Source organism: Osmerus eperlanus, chromosome 9 (genome assembly GCF_963692335.1).
Source record: "Osmerus eperlanus chromosome 9, fOsmEpe2.1, whole genome shotgun sequence".
Classification (NCBI taxonomy): domain Eukaryota; kingdom Metazoa; phylum Chordata; class Actinopteri; order Osmeriformes; family Osmeridae; genus Osmerus; species Osmerus eperlanus.
The window spans coordinates 10,804,476-10,818,623 of record NC_085026.1 but is presented as its reverse complement, the minus strand read 5'-3'; the positions used below and the strand labels follow the sequence as shown (position 1 = coordinate 10,818,623).

General features: G+C 45.5%; 1 protein-coding gene across 4 annotated transcripts in view; it reads right to left on the bottom strand.

The window, feature by feature from the left end:
* The window catches only part of dlgap2a (discs, large (Drosophila) homolog-associated protein 2a), an 86,670-nt gene that overhangs the window by 64,376 nt on the left and 8,146 nt on the right, over positions 1 to 14,148 (bottom strand). For 3 of the 4 annotated variants that reach the window (XM_062469408.1, XM_062469410.1, XM_062469411.1), the window contains exon 2: positions 129 to 161. The exons of the other annotated variant lie outside the window; for it this stretch is intronic. The gene's annotated coding sequence lies outside the window, so the exon portion shown is untranslated. The remainder of the gene's footprint in view (positions 1 to 128; positions 162 to 14,148) is intronic. 4 annotated transcript variants of the gene reach the window in all.

Here is a 14,148-nt window from a genome sequence, read left to right as displayed (position 1 = left end):
GAACGGGAAGAAAAGCCATATTCTAGCTATCCAGACCACAAGGTACGAAGAACACTGCTTCAACACAACCTCATCCGAGGCTGCCAGCCTCGGGGATGAAGGCGTCGCTACGGCGAGGACACACTCACCTTCAGGCTCACCACACAGAGTGCACTGTGATTCTACAAACCAGAGTCAGAGAAAGAGAGACAGAGAGAAAGAGAGAGAGAAACACAAACACATTAATTACAAACCATCAGCGGGTTACAATGGTCAGGATGAGACAGAATGCTGAAATCGTCATAGGAGATTCTTTGAGGCACCCAGTTTGTGAAGCATCATTCAAAACCAGTGACCCCCCCTCCCCTCACACCATCCCTTATAGCCTTGTCAATGCTGAAATGCCCTCATACACCTTGTAAACAAACAAATCCAAACATGAAGACAGACAATTAGAGTCTAAATCTCCTTTTTTCCAAGTCTTTAGCCCTTCAGAGTGAAACGCAGATGGGGAGCGTCAGAAGGACTAACTATGCATGTATAACGTGGCCATGGGGCACTGACTGTTGTGTATTAGTCAACATGAATTATATGACAATGTAAAAACCAAGAGAGAAGTGGAAAAAGAGAAATTGCGAAAACCAAAGAGAAACAGAAAGGTGGTTCAAGGAGAGAATGAAACTATGGAACAGAAGAGAAACAGTTTCAGTTAGTCTGCCAGTGAAACTGAACACAACGTGCCATAGCATAGTTCTGCAAACACAAGTTAAGACTAAATGCAACATATAATAAACTTTATCGATACCATTTTAAATGTATAAAGTACACATTTAGGTATATTCACACAGTATATTTACTGTAAAGGAACATGTATTCTGATGTAGAAAATGATTTTGTACACCTTATTTTTCACTTATAAGACACATTGGTAATGTGTTGGAAGTGTGACTGTAAGCACAAACATGGCTTCACTGACCTCCAACATGATAGCCAGGCATAAGTGCTGATGATACTATCGCTGTACATTTACACGCACAAACCAGGCTCGCTGCAGTGCTCCTAATTAAACTGTTTACCAAGCTGTCGGAATGGTGAAGTAAACTGTCACTGTGTCACTGTGCTCTTAGAGAGCTTCAACAAACAATGATCCAGATCGGTTGTAAGGGAAACAAACACAGGCCTAATGAAATCAAGCAGGTATGTTTTTGAGAACAAGCTCTGCTAAACACATCCTCAAGTGCTGTGGGACCATGCATCTCTCAGTACAATGGAACAACAAAGTCTATTCATCTCTCTCTGCCTCTTTTCTCTCTCTGCCTCTTTTCTCTCTCTCTCTCTCTCTCTCTCTCTCTCTCTCTCTCTCTCTCTCTCTCTCTCTCTCTCTCTCTCTCGTTCTTTCTCTCCCCAACCCTCTCAATCTCCCTTCTCGAAAGTTCATGCACAGAGGCTGAAAGGACCTTGTTATTTTAGTATGTAGGCTCATAAGCCAAATCACATCAATTAGTCACTTAATTATATCTACAACAACCTTCTCCCTTGTTGTTGGAAAGCAGAGTGCAGTATGGCAGACCTCACTACTGTATGTGTTCCAGTCATGCTCACAGCCATGCTTACAGAGGGCAATGAGTTGTGTGTAACCTTATCAGGACCCGAGGACATGGTTTTGGCCCTTAACAGACACAGAGACTTTCACTCATTAGGCTAACATTGATTCAAAACTGGACCTGTCAGCCAGAGACAACTAATAACACAGGTACCCTGAAACACACACACACACACTCTCACCTCCTCCTACCCCAGTCATAATCCATTCACCCTTTCTACCATGACCTTGCTCTTACCGGGGGTGTAGTTCAGAGAACTTGTCAAGGCATCATGTCTGACTGGAATGTCTCATACGCTCTCTAAACTGGACTTTTATGATACTGCATCTACAGAACATGCAATCTAACATGACATGACACTTTTTTCAGGTGTTCAGGTTCACTTTTTTCAGGACTTTACCAGGAAGTTACCAAATACACCTTTGTGCTGGTTAGCTTGAGGATGATTCCTCTATAAATCAATTATGGTGTTTGCATGCTAACCAACAATTGATCTGTCACCAGGCAACCTCTCCTCCTCCTATTCCATACGACCACAGTGACATTGCATCTCTGTCAAAATAATTCTGCCCCTAACCAGTGATAGGAAAAAGTCTGAGAGACAGAGAGTCAGAATCCAGCTGTTACTGTTGATGTGCAAAGTGCTCTGTAACACTGACTGACAATGTGAGAACTGCAGCGTAATAATGTTTGGCATCCTCCTCTGCTAGTCTAAGTGCTACAGTAATGCCTTCGAACAATTGCCTCGTCTTGAGGGGCGGTGCCTCAAGCACGTTATGTGAGGCGGAACGCTAAGACGATTTACTGGTTTAATTATTCTCCTCTCCTTTCCCTCGGTCCCCACAGTACAGTTCCACAAAGCCCAGGCAATCAGTTTCATGAGTTTGTCCATCATGTGTATTTAAAGCAGGACCATCCTCTTTAAATTCCCTTTGTAAAGTGTTGTGTGTGCTGCTTTTATAGGGACTGTTGCTGATATTGTTGCTATGCAACCCTCACTCACTTAACCCTTTACTAAAGTCTTTAATAAATACTTCTAATGTTCAGTGAGCCAGCTGAAGATACAGCTATATTCAGCCTTTGCTGAATATCGCTGTATCTTTCACTCTGTGGGAGGGGTCAAAATATGTCAAACTACTCTGACTGTACATTGTCGGGTTGACAAAATGACTATTTATTTTAAATAAATGAAAAACTTTTGACTACTAATTGCAAAGCATGAAAAGTGGACCAATTTTAACAATGTGTACAAGACATATACACAGTATTTTCCCTATTGGGAACTGAAGCCTTATTGAGACATCCTGTAGGCTGCCTTAATGTGGATGCTGTTCTCGGAAATGCTGTAAGCGGTTGCCAAGCAACCGAAGGGATTGCACAATCAACTGATGTGAGCACGAAGAATGAAAAGGATGGAGAGCAGTGAAGTCTTAGAGACAAGCAAAAAGAGAGATATAAGGAGATAGCAAGAAGGAGAGGAAGAAGTAAAGAGAGAAGGGAGAGAAAGAGAAACTTAGAAGAGCAGACAAGAGCTGAGGACTCGAGCGCGAGCCTTCAATTCTACAACTAAACCTCTACTAAGGTAGACTTAACAGCTCTCATTTCAATCACGAAAAACCTAGGTGTTTCTTGGGGCGCACAGCACTTGGCCTGATCTTACCCCACGATCACGCCTGCACAGCTCTCTGTCCGAGCCCCCCCCCCCCCCTCTCTCTAGCTTCTTTGATAATGTATTCCTCTGTAATTAACATCTTCATCTCCATATTAGCAGCTCCACTCACACCTCTCCTGCCTGCTGGTCCCTGCCTCCGCCCCCCCGCCTCGACGTGCAGGAGGTGCAGGTGCTAATGAGCTCTCCTCCGTCCTGTCTCTTCACAGGAATGCGCCGTCTCTGCTTGGCGAAAACACGTCTCTAATTTAAACAAGAGATGTTAGACCAGGGATAGAACGGGTGAGGGTGCGATTGTCACCGTGTGCAGGAGACCAAAAAAGTTTGGTTTGGAGAGACCTCAGTGAGTATGTTGTTCGTGTTGTGATCTGCGATTTGTGTCAGCAAGTGCGTGCCTGCCGTGTTTTGCCAAGGCCGTTTGAAATCAAATAGGAGTTGGTACAGTTGAGCAAAATAAAGTTTTTAAAAGAGACATACATATCGGTGAACACACACAAGCATGCTCGCACACAATGTCCTCCCTCCCACACACCCACAATGACAATTGAGAGGAAGTCAATAAAGCTGAGTAATTTGTACAGCGCGAGCACACACACGCACACGCATGCACACACACGCAAACGCCCTCTATCTCTCACACACACACACACACACACTGATATCCCACCTCCTCTGTGGGCGGACATTGATTTCAGTTTACCTTCACCTGACTGTTGTCATCCTTCAGCCTGCGTCTGACATCCCCTTTCCCCAAGGAGCTGATCTAGCACTTCTGATGGGGGCTTTCATTCCTGCTGCTAGGACTCAATGTTCAGTGGCTAATTACTCTGCTACTCGGCCTCAACACACAGACATAAATCCACACAGACACAGAGAAAGACACACAGACACAAGGAGTGCTGGGTAGTGCCCAAGCAGGATCAGTGTGGACAGGGGAGGGTCAGTGTTAGTGTGAAGTTTTTACAAGTAGAGGGCAACCAACATTTAGCATGGAGTGTGTTCCATTTCTAGACCCTCCCCACAAGCCCAAACAAAGGCTTGGACTATCATCCTTGCAAGATGGCAAGTCTTACTGGATTGGTCGGCTCAAACAAACACTACAGTGAGTCATCAGTTTTTCGGAGGGTTAGTATTCAGGAAGAGCATTTGTCAAACGTTCGTTGAAGCGTCACCCCTAAAGTTCTCCTTTCGGACGCCATGGCCGTGCGTAAGAGGCTGCCGTCAGCGGGGAGCTCTTGACATGGCCACACCTCCGTTCATCTGCCGCCGTGTGGCAGTGGCCTTGTGGGAGCTGGAGAGATGGCTGTGGCTCACATGTCAGAGAGCTTCCCCCGGCTATTGAAGCGCCTCGCCGGAGTGCGTGTATGTGTGTGTGTGTGTGGATGCATTGAGGCTGCAGGCTGGAGTACGCAGGCACGCCAGCAAGGCCTTTGTGATGGTGCTCCTTCACGAAGGAAAGGCCATTGACGCTGAGAGAGATGATGCGCGGTGACTTCATTTGGCTTTCTGCGTCGGGTGTGCGGACGATAAGAGCTCATTGTGTACTGTGCAGTGGAGTTTACACAATGTACCAGCATACTTTTCTAATTGAAAGCGTGCAAATGCGCACAAATGTTCACATATGTACACATATGTACACATATGAACACATATGTACACATGCTCCAGAGGTATGTGTGTGTGCGTTTGAGTGATAATTGGTGTTTACTTTATTCAACACAGGGCCACATGAGTCACAGAAACTCCAGATGGCTTTAGGGACAAAGCCCGCTCTGGGATAAAACCAAGAGTCCAGAGGGACTCTACACCCTAGATCTCCTGAGATCTCATGTCCTCACTGTGTGTGTGTGTGTCCATGTGCATGTGTGTGCTGGCGTATGCATGTGTATACGTTTATGTATGTGTGTTGTTTGTGTGTGTGTGTATGTATGAGCTTTGTGTGTGAATCCTATCTGTGTTTCAATCCCCGTGGCTCATCTACAACACCTCCCAGGGGGAGAGGTGAAGCGGAGGGGAGGATATGGAAGGAGATTAGGGGGGGGGGACGGGACGAGGGAGGAAGGTGAGAGAAAGCAAGGTGCTCATGAAGCCTCGCATCTTTTCTCCATCAACCTCTAGGGCCACTGCACAGATTTATGGGAGGCAACCCTCACCTCATAGGAAACAGACTGACGAGGGAGGGGAGGCTGCAGGAGGGAGGGATGGGGTTGGACGAATGCCCATTTGGGAGTCCAAGCATAGAACAAATGGGGTCTGGAGAAAAAGATGAGGGAGAGTGGGGGTATGGAAGAGTAAGAGAGATGGACGGGCAGACGAACAGAAGGAAAGAGAGAAAGATATAGACACAGAGAGTTAGATATATGAATAGAGAGATATTGACAGAGAGACATAGATAGAGAGATAGACAGAGAGGTGAAACAAAAAGGAGACAGAGAGGTAGAGATAAAGAGAGTGAGAGAGAGAGAAAGAGAGAGAGAGAGAGAGAGAGAGAGAGAGAGAGAGAGAGAGAGAGAGAGAGAGAGAGAGAGAGGGGGACTGGGTTATTAATGGCCTCCTTCACGCCCCAACACCCTTATGTCTTATTGGAACATCTATCAGGAGCATTTGCCCCGTGGATGGCCCGAATCGACGGCTACCTGACTCCACACTCTGACCAGAGGGACTCAACACCTCCCTCCCTCCCCTCTTTCCCTCTCATTCGGTCAAGCTAGCTCTATCCCTTCCTGTCCCCCATCCATTCTCTCTCTCTCTCTCTCTCTCTCTCTCTCTCTCTCTCTCTATCTCTCTCTCTCTCTCTCTCTCTCTCTCTCTCTCTCTCTCTCTCTCTCTCTCTCTCTCTCTCCATCTCTATGTTGTTTGGAGTGTGGCATGGAACACAATCAAAACCTGACCACTGCTTCACTGCTGTTGACAGGTTGACCCTTGAACTCTCTCTCTCGTTTTGAGAAAATTGTGCAGAGCTGAACTAGCTAATCTAATAGTAGGCCCTTAAAGGTACACATCCAATACTTAAAGGGAACATGACAAATCAAAATACAACAGTTTCCAAAAGGCAGGTTTAAATCTACTGCCACCAACTTAGATAACAACAAACATAGTAGCCAAGGGGGTTTGTTCTGGCCACAAGCCATCTCCATAATGTGGGCAGTGTACAGTATTTGATTACAGTAATTGTTTCTAATTATAATTGATCTTAAAATAGCATCTAAGATGCCTCAGTGTGTATGCATAGTTAAAAAGACAAGCGTTTACAGTAGTGTATACACATAGGAATTGGACTAAGCGTAACAGAGGCTTAAAAACCCATAATCATTATTTTGGTAAATCAGCTAATGTCCTTTCACTGCTACATCAGAATTAAAGTCAATTGCCTTATTTAGTATTGTTTACAGTGAAAACAGGACACACATAAATAGATACCACAGAATGAAAGACAGAATGATGGAAAGAAATATAGAAAGACATTTTAACCCCCCCCCCCCCAACTACCTTTTAGTCCAATTCAAACCTGGCTGATCCAGAGTCTGTCTGTGAAGTTAACAGTCTTCCTGGAGCTGAGCAGAGCCTGTCTGTGCTCACACTTCTCTGGAGCTGAGCAGAGCCTGTCTGTGCTCACACTGCTCTGGAGCTGAGCAGAGCCTGTCTGTGCTCACACTGCTCTGGAGCTGAGCAGAGCCTGTCTGTGCTCACACTGCTCTGGAGCTGAGCAGAGCCTGTCTGTGCTCACACTTCTCTCTGGGTGATGCAAGAAACCCAGAAGAGCACTGCTCTCATTACCACCCAGACAGAGTTATAGTGGACGGCGCATATTTCCCACTCACACACACACACACACTGTCAAAGACAGAGGGAAATTCTTACATCAGACACCATGTGTGTTACCGAATGTGTTAGAGTGTATGTGTGTGTGTTTTTTAGCAAAGTCTTGCTTGTGTGTGCATTTATATAAAGTCAATCTCTGAATGCAGATTCATTAACAATCTCCACTGATTGAGAGATCATATATCACTTGCTCTGGCATTTATGGTGTAGCTAGCGCTGTGTCATTACACCCAGTTCTTAACCAATGTCATACACCCGTGTGCAAATAAAGCCCCGACATCCTGTACAAACGCACAACACACACACACCACACAGTCACACACGCGCGCACACATGCCCGTCAGGAGTCACAAGCGGCGTGGTCTGAGCATTGTTCCACTCATGGTCATTTAGCACACAGCACAGTTCCGCGTGACCAGCCCCAGAAGCGTGAGGGATCGGCGGCGAGCGTCTTTGCGGCGTGCTCACACCTGCTGCTCCTGGCTGAGGCGAGCGCCGCTGGGACCGGAGGCAGCAGATGTAGGAGCGTGTCAGCGCTGCGTTATTCCTGATCGACGCGGCAGCAGCCAGTAACGGGGCCTAATGTGGCGCCGGGCCACCACAGACGCAGAATGGAAGATGTGTACGCCATGTCTAACACCTGCTCCCAGCCTTTCCCTCGGCGGCCATTTTGGATCGTGTGCCGGGGCTTGTGTCTGTGTCGACGGTAGGGGGACAGCTGTTTGGTTGTTCATGGTGTAGCGGGGATGGCCATGCATGCTGTTGGGCTGGTATTGTTTGTACACTTGTAAGGGAGAAAAAGAGCATATATAGATATATCCATATGTATGGTTTGAGCCCAGATACAGTTTGACCCAATATAGTGGCACAGCGGAGCCTGTTTGGGGTCCACATCCATGCAGGACGTAACTACCAGCCCCAATAGAGGATCTCCCTGAGGAACCAGGAAGCTGAGGAAGGACATGCTTACGATGCAGAAGCCAAACTTAAAGACCGCTGAGGCAGCTTCACCTTATTTACCAAGGAAACACATCGCTCCTGAGGGGAGGGCCAAACACTTACAGCGTTAGCCTACTTAAAACCAATGTATTTCCCACTGGCTTTCCATTTTTTCATTATTCATCATGGGTTATATCCATTGAGAACAACTGCAATCAGCCAATGCATCGCACTGTACAACATGTTAGCTACAGTCTGCTAATTGATGACACCTGACACACAGAAATTATCAATATTTATTGCTTGTAGCAATCCACAATTGTATAAAAGCATTGTTATATTAGTGTAACGTAGCTAGCGTGTTGACAGAGCTGTGTACGAAGACACTCTGTTAAAGAGGACACTTTGTTAAACACAGCTCAGGGAATCTTCCATGGCAGCCCTTGTCCTCACGTAGCCTAGCAACCACAGGGCCATACAGCTCATTCTGCTATGCTGTATGGTACGGCAGATTAGCAGTATTAAGATTACACTCAACCAGTTGAATTGAGAGAGGTGGACTAAGAGAGAGAGAGAGAGAGGTAGAGAGAGTAATAGACAGAGTGTGTGACAGAGTGAGAGAGGGAGCAAGAAAACATAGGAAGAGAAAGTGAGATAAAAATAGTGAGAGACAGAAAGAGAGAGAGAGCGCGAGAGATGAGAAAGTAAGAGAGAGGAACCATGACTGATAAAAAAAACAACTGCAGACAGTACCTAGAATCTTAGAAGTAGGGAAGATAGCGCTGATGGAATATAAAACACACATTGCACAACACACATCACACTTGCCCACACACACATACTCTCTCTCTCTCTCTCTCTCTCCTCTATCTCTCTCTCTCTCTCTCTCTCTCTCTCTTTCTCTCTCAGACATGCTCACATAAACGCACACGACACCAGCTAGCTCGACTGCGTTTGAAGATATTCCGTTGCCATGACAATGTGTGGAGGAAGAGAGAGAGAGAGAGAGAGAGAGAGAGCGAGAGAGAGAGAGATAGAGAGAGAGGTGTTTTTGGACCAGTCTGGGTGCAGTGTCCTCCTCCTCCTCTCCTACTGCCTCCTCCCTACTCTGGGAGTGTCTATGCATATGCATCATGCTAATACGCCCTCACTACTGTCCCCCAGATTTGACTTAATGCGGCCCACTTCCAGTCCAGAGGGAAGGGCTAGTGTGTGTGCTATTTCTTCTCTGCCCACATCATATTTCTCCATTAATCCCTTCCATTTGTCTCCTGGGGTGGTGCTTGGGCCCCATTACTGCTCAACCCTAGTATTAAAGCATGAATACTATTCCTTTATGAGAAGGATGTAAATATCAATACACATGACATATTATTCCAGGGGCAGATAAATGCAGTAAACAAACAAAAACATCTCATGTTTTAAAGTCTCATCATGTATGGTAGGTTTCTTCCTGGCACAAACCACTGTGTCTGTGGTGTCATTGTGGCTAACACGCTGACAGGTTGTCGAATGGTGGTTTTAAACATGGACACTCGCTTCGGTGTGAGCCGCAACTTCATGTTGATTATCTTGTGGGACCCACAGCCATGGCTCTGCCCATATCCAACGGATACGGCCCCACGGATCGAGGGTCAGTGGTGTGCAACCAGCCATGGAATCCCCAGATGAGCCTGACCCACCCACGTCCCAGACACACACATTCACAACTCACACAAAAAAAAACACACACACACTCATTACTCCACCCCCCTTCACGTATTCTTTCCCTATCTTTCTGTCTTGCTGTCTCTTCCTGTCTCTCTTTCTCTCGTCTCTCTCTCTCTTTCATTCTGTCTCACACATTCATACCACTCCAATTACTAACATTGCAGTACTTGCACTGGTTTGCTGTTGTTGTTCTATAGCTTAAAAGCTGATGATAAACCACTCCATATGACGGACAAAGCACCTAGAAATCCCAGTTAAAACCTGTTAGGACTGACCTTGGAGCAAGAGTACTTTCTAATGAGCTCTTATTAACAATCAGACAGCATTAGAACTCAATCAAACCTGTCTTTAAATAGCCATGACTAAGTGCTAGATAGCAAGTACAGTATGGAGTAGCCTCGGTGAATACCTGTTTTCCAAAGAGCCTTATAACAGCTGGCAGTCTTTATGGAAGCAGCCAGAACGAAACACAGGCGGATATGACAGAGTAAGGCCTGCTTAATGGAAGTGATTTTCGTGATAATGCGTCAGTCTCACAGCGAATGCGTACTTCCGGTTGCTATAGAAAGGGATACCTCTAGTCAACTTGCCCTCCTGCAGTAAAACTGATTAAAAACATAGAATAGGGTTGGAAGATTACATTTTGACAGAATAAAGACCTTTAGTAGGCATATCCCTAACCTTCAACATGTTGTACGCATACAATTGAAAACTGGCAGGCATTTCATTTGTAAAACAACAAGAACTTTGCCATACTGTGAATTAAGGTTGCCAACTTTCTCAACCCCAAATGAGGGACACTTTCTTCCAGGTGTGCACACGCACATGCGTGCGCACCAACAGCTGAAAAACAATAACGGAAATCGCAAGCTTTCATTAGCCATACCATGATAAACCTATCATTTCAGTGTAATTTTGGAAAACCACTAATAGCTACTCGCGTGGATGTATTGTTCAAAGTAATAGTCATAATTATTACAAGTTTCTCCTTTTGACACACAATAATGCTCACCTCACCAGTGGCCAGTTCACACACACTGTCACCAACAAGCAACAACCGTGTCCCATAGCAACGTTTGCGTGAGTTTTGGCGTGTTTACAGTAGCCTATTATTGTCCGGTGAGGCTGTGATTGGAATACGGGACTGGAGCTGTCCCTGACGGGACAAATCAAAATCACCCATAATTCGGGATGTCCCGGACAATTCGGGACGGTTGGCAACCTTACTGTGAATAGACACAAGATGCTCACACAGTTACACAAGCCACCCCCACTGTTTCTAGCATCTGCACTGTATCTACACAGTGAAGCTAGACTCCTCTCATGGTTTGTCATGATAGAAGTGGATGGGCAGCTGTTCATAACTCATCCTGTCTGGAGAGACACAGGAGCTGTACTCCCTAATGATTTAACTGAACCAAACCTGTGTGCTAGATAACAGAGCGTAGCATCTGGGGTGTTGATGTGCTCATGCTCAAACTTGGTGTGTTGTTCTCAAAGTGCCGACAAGAGATTGGTGTGCTGTTGGCACAAAGAAAGAATCGAAAGAGAAATAGAGAGCATGAGAGAAAGATAGATGGAGAGAGAAAGTCAAGATAGTGTTGTGTGTAGTTGTGCCTCTCTACAACAAGATTGAGGGTGCCTTTAGCAGAACGTGGACAAGGTAAGAAATGTGTCAGACTTCCACAGCTGGTTCACTGGGGTTCGGGCTCTGGCGTTTATTTCAAGGATGGTGGCAGAAATAGATCAAAATGGAGGGTCTCATCACTATTAGTTGTCCCCAGGTGGACGACAAGACAAATGAGTGTGGAAGATTAAAGAGCTGGAAATCATTGGACATGTCTGTCCGTGTCACCCAAACTCTGATCCCATCTGCAAACGGTATTGCTTCATATTTGAAGTGGAAAATGAAGGGAGGTTTAAGTGTCCAATGGTTCTACAAAGTATGCCATAAAACCATCAATAGGCCTATATATCTTGATAGCAACGAAATGCTCCAATCTTGGTGACTTTCACAGCAGCATTTATTTGATTAATTCATGCACGATGATCTTGAGAGACAGAAAAGTGCCACCATGGTGAAGATGTTTCTTTTGAAGGGTACTGACCCATCCTGAAGGTAAATGTGCGCAACGGATTCCAACTCTAATTCTCCTTCTCCTCTCCAGTGTTTGTGAATGGATATCCTGTGGTTTCAGAGAAACCCACCTTCTCGTTCTGCTCTGACTGGAAGGCACGAGCCCAGGCGTGCGTGAAGCAGTGCTCTGTAGCAGTGCAGACACGTGCTGTCTAATGCCTCGGCCGACCGAGCAGCACCGCACCACTCCACCCAATCAGGGTAAATGCAAGCGGTGACACCATGCTCAGAGAAACCCACTGTGCTTTCCCACAAAACCCGTGATTTACGTCCCCTCAAATGAAAACCATCATGCACTGGCAGTGCCACTGGCTTATTTTATTAGTGGTGGACGCATAGAGCCCTGTGTGTGTGCCATGTCAGCCAGTGCTGGCACATCAATCTGCATCTGCAGCCCAGCGCTCCGAAATATGACTCCAATCAATGCTTTAATGAATTGGAGGCAGTAAAGCCATTGCGCTTGGCTCTTGGGATGTGTGTGTGTAAGGGAGGGGCGTAGGGGGGGGGGGGGGCTGGGTTGACACAACTGATGATTTGCTTAGTGTGTATGTGCGTATGCGTGTGTGTGGTCTTCAAGAATATCATTTCATCTTTATTTGTCTAGACCTAGCCAATAATGCAATGCTCAATCAGGGTTAAGGATGCATTTCAATCTCACACACATTCTGTCCATCAATTTAAATACAGTGAGCCAAATGTTCTGCACATAATATCAACAGGGACATACACACCCAGGTGTCAATTTACTCCCATTCCCATTATCCCTAACCAATAATCCTAACCTCAACCCTTAATGAGATTCTAGCACAAATTACCCTAACCCCCTTAAAAACAACAACAAATAGCAGTTTGTGGGGCCCAAGAACATTTCCCTACAAGGGAAATGTCCCCCCCCCCCCCCCCACACACACACACACACACAGGAGTGTATTGCTATCATTGTGGGGACACATTTCAGTCCCATTCACAATCCAGTTTTACCTTACCAACAACCCTAAACCTAGCTCCAAACCCTAAAACTGTCCCTCACTCCTTACCCAAACCCTCAATCTAATTCAAACGCTAACACAACATTTAACCTCAAACACTCTATAAATAGCAACATATCTAATGGGACTTGTTGGGTCACTCACACAGAAACACATCTGCAAGTCCAGACAGATAGATTGACATTGACAGGTTTGTGCAGAAATCTTTATACACTTGTCTGGGCGCCTTGCCCGCCAGTAAGAGCTCCTTGCAATAAACACTTAGTTGAACACCAGGGAATGGGGAACAGGTCAGTGTATACCAACTTAAATTGACAACACTGTGATGAAATCAGATCCTTGCAGGCAACCACAATAAAACGGATCTCACTGTTGGAGCTTAATGAAATCATATCATGTGACCCATGTGCTCCTTTACACTAGAAAGTACACCACTCAGTTGCTCAGACACTCAGGCTGGGCTTCCTGTTCTGTTAGGAGTGGTGCTGTGTCAAGTCATCACTCCCAGAAAAGGATGCCGTACAATATGTAGCATACTGGAGTTGTAGAACATGTAACAGCAGAACGAGGAGGAGGAAAGTGCTGTGTGTCGGAATCTGGAGCCACTCTGAGCACACTGTTGCTTAACCACTGTTATCTTCCATTGAGACTTGTATTTAATATCAAAAATCGATAATCTTGTGTGAGAAAGAACCTCACCGAAAGTGCAAAAACAAACCAAAGCCGTAAAAAGCAAAATGCCTAAAATAAAATCCATTACATCCACTTTAGCTGTAAGGTGACAAACTAACGCCTTCCACAACCAGTGTATCCAGGGTGACGGTGAACAGTTGATATGAGATCTCCTCTCTGTCCTGCTCTGTCGTTTCCACAGTGTTTCAAGCCCTTCTATCCAGAAGCTCTCATTCTCTCTCTCTAACAATAACAATCTAACAATATGGTGAAGGTGTGCGGGCTATGAGGACAAGAGAGAGTGATCCTGTATTGTTTATCAGAGACATATCCTCATGTTTGATCTGTTGTGATGCCATCACATTCGAACAAACGCGAAGAGTGAAGTGAAGACATCATAGAAGAGATCAGCTATGCACTTCGTTCCTAAATATCCTTAAGTATTTGGTCCATCCATAGGATTTCATGCTGCGAGGTGTTAACTGATGCAAACAGGCTTAGTGTGTCAGTCTGTTTTAATTGATTACATTGTTTTAAATCTAGATAAAGCTTGGAAGACTCTAAACTAAATAATCAAAAATGCATATGTTTCATAAAGTGTGTGAGAGTTGCAAGGCTGTCTAGTCC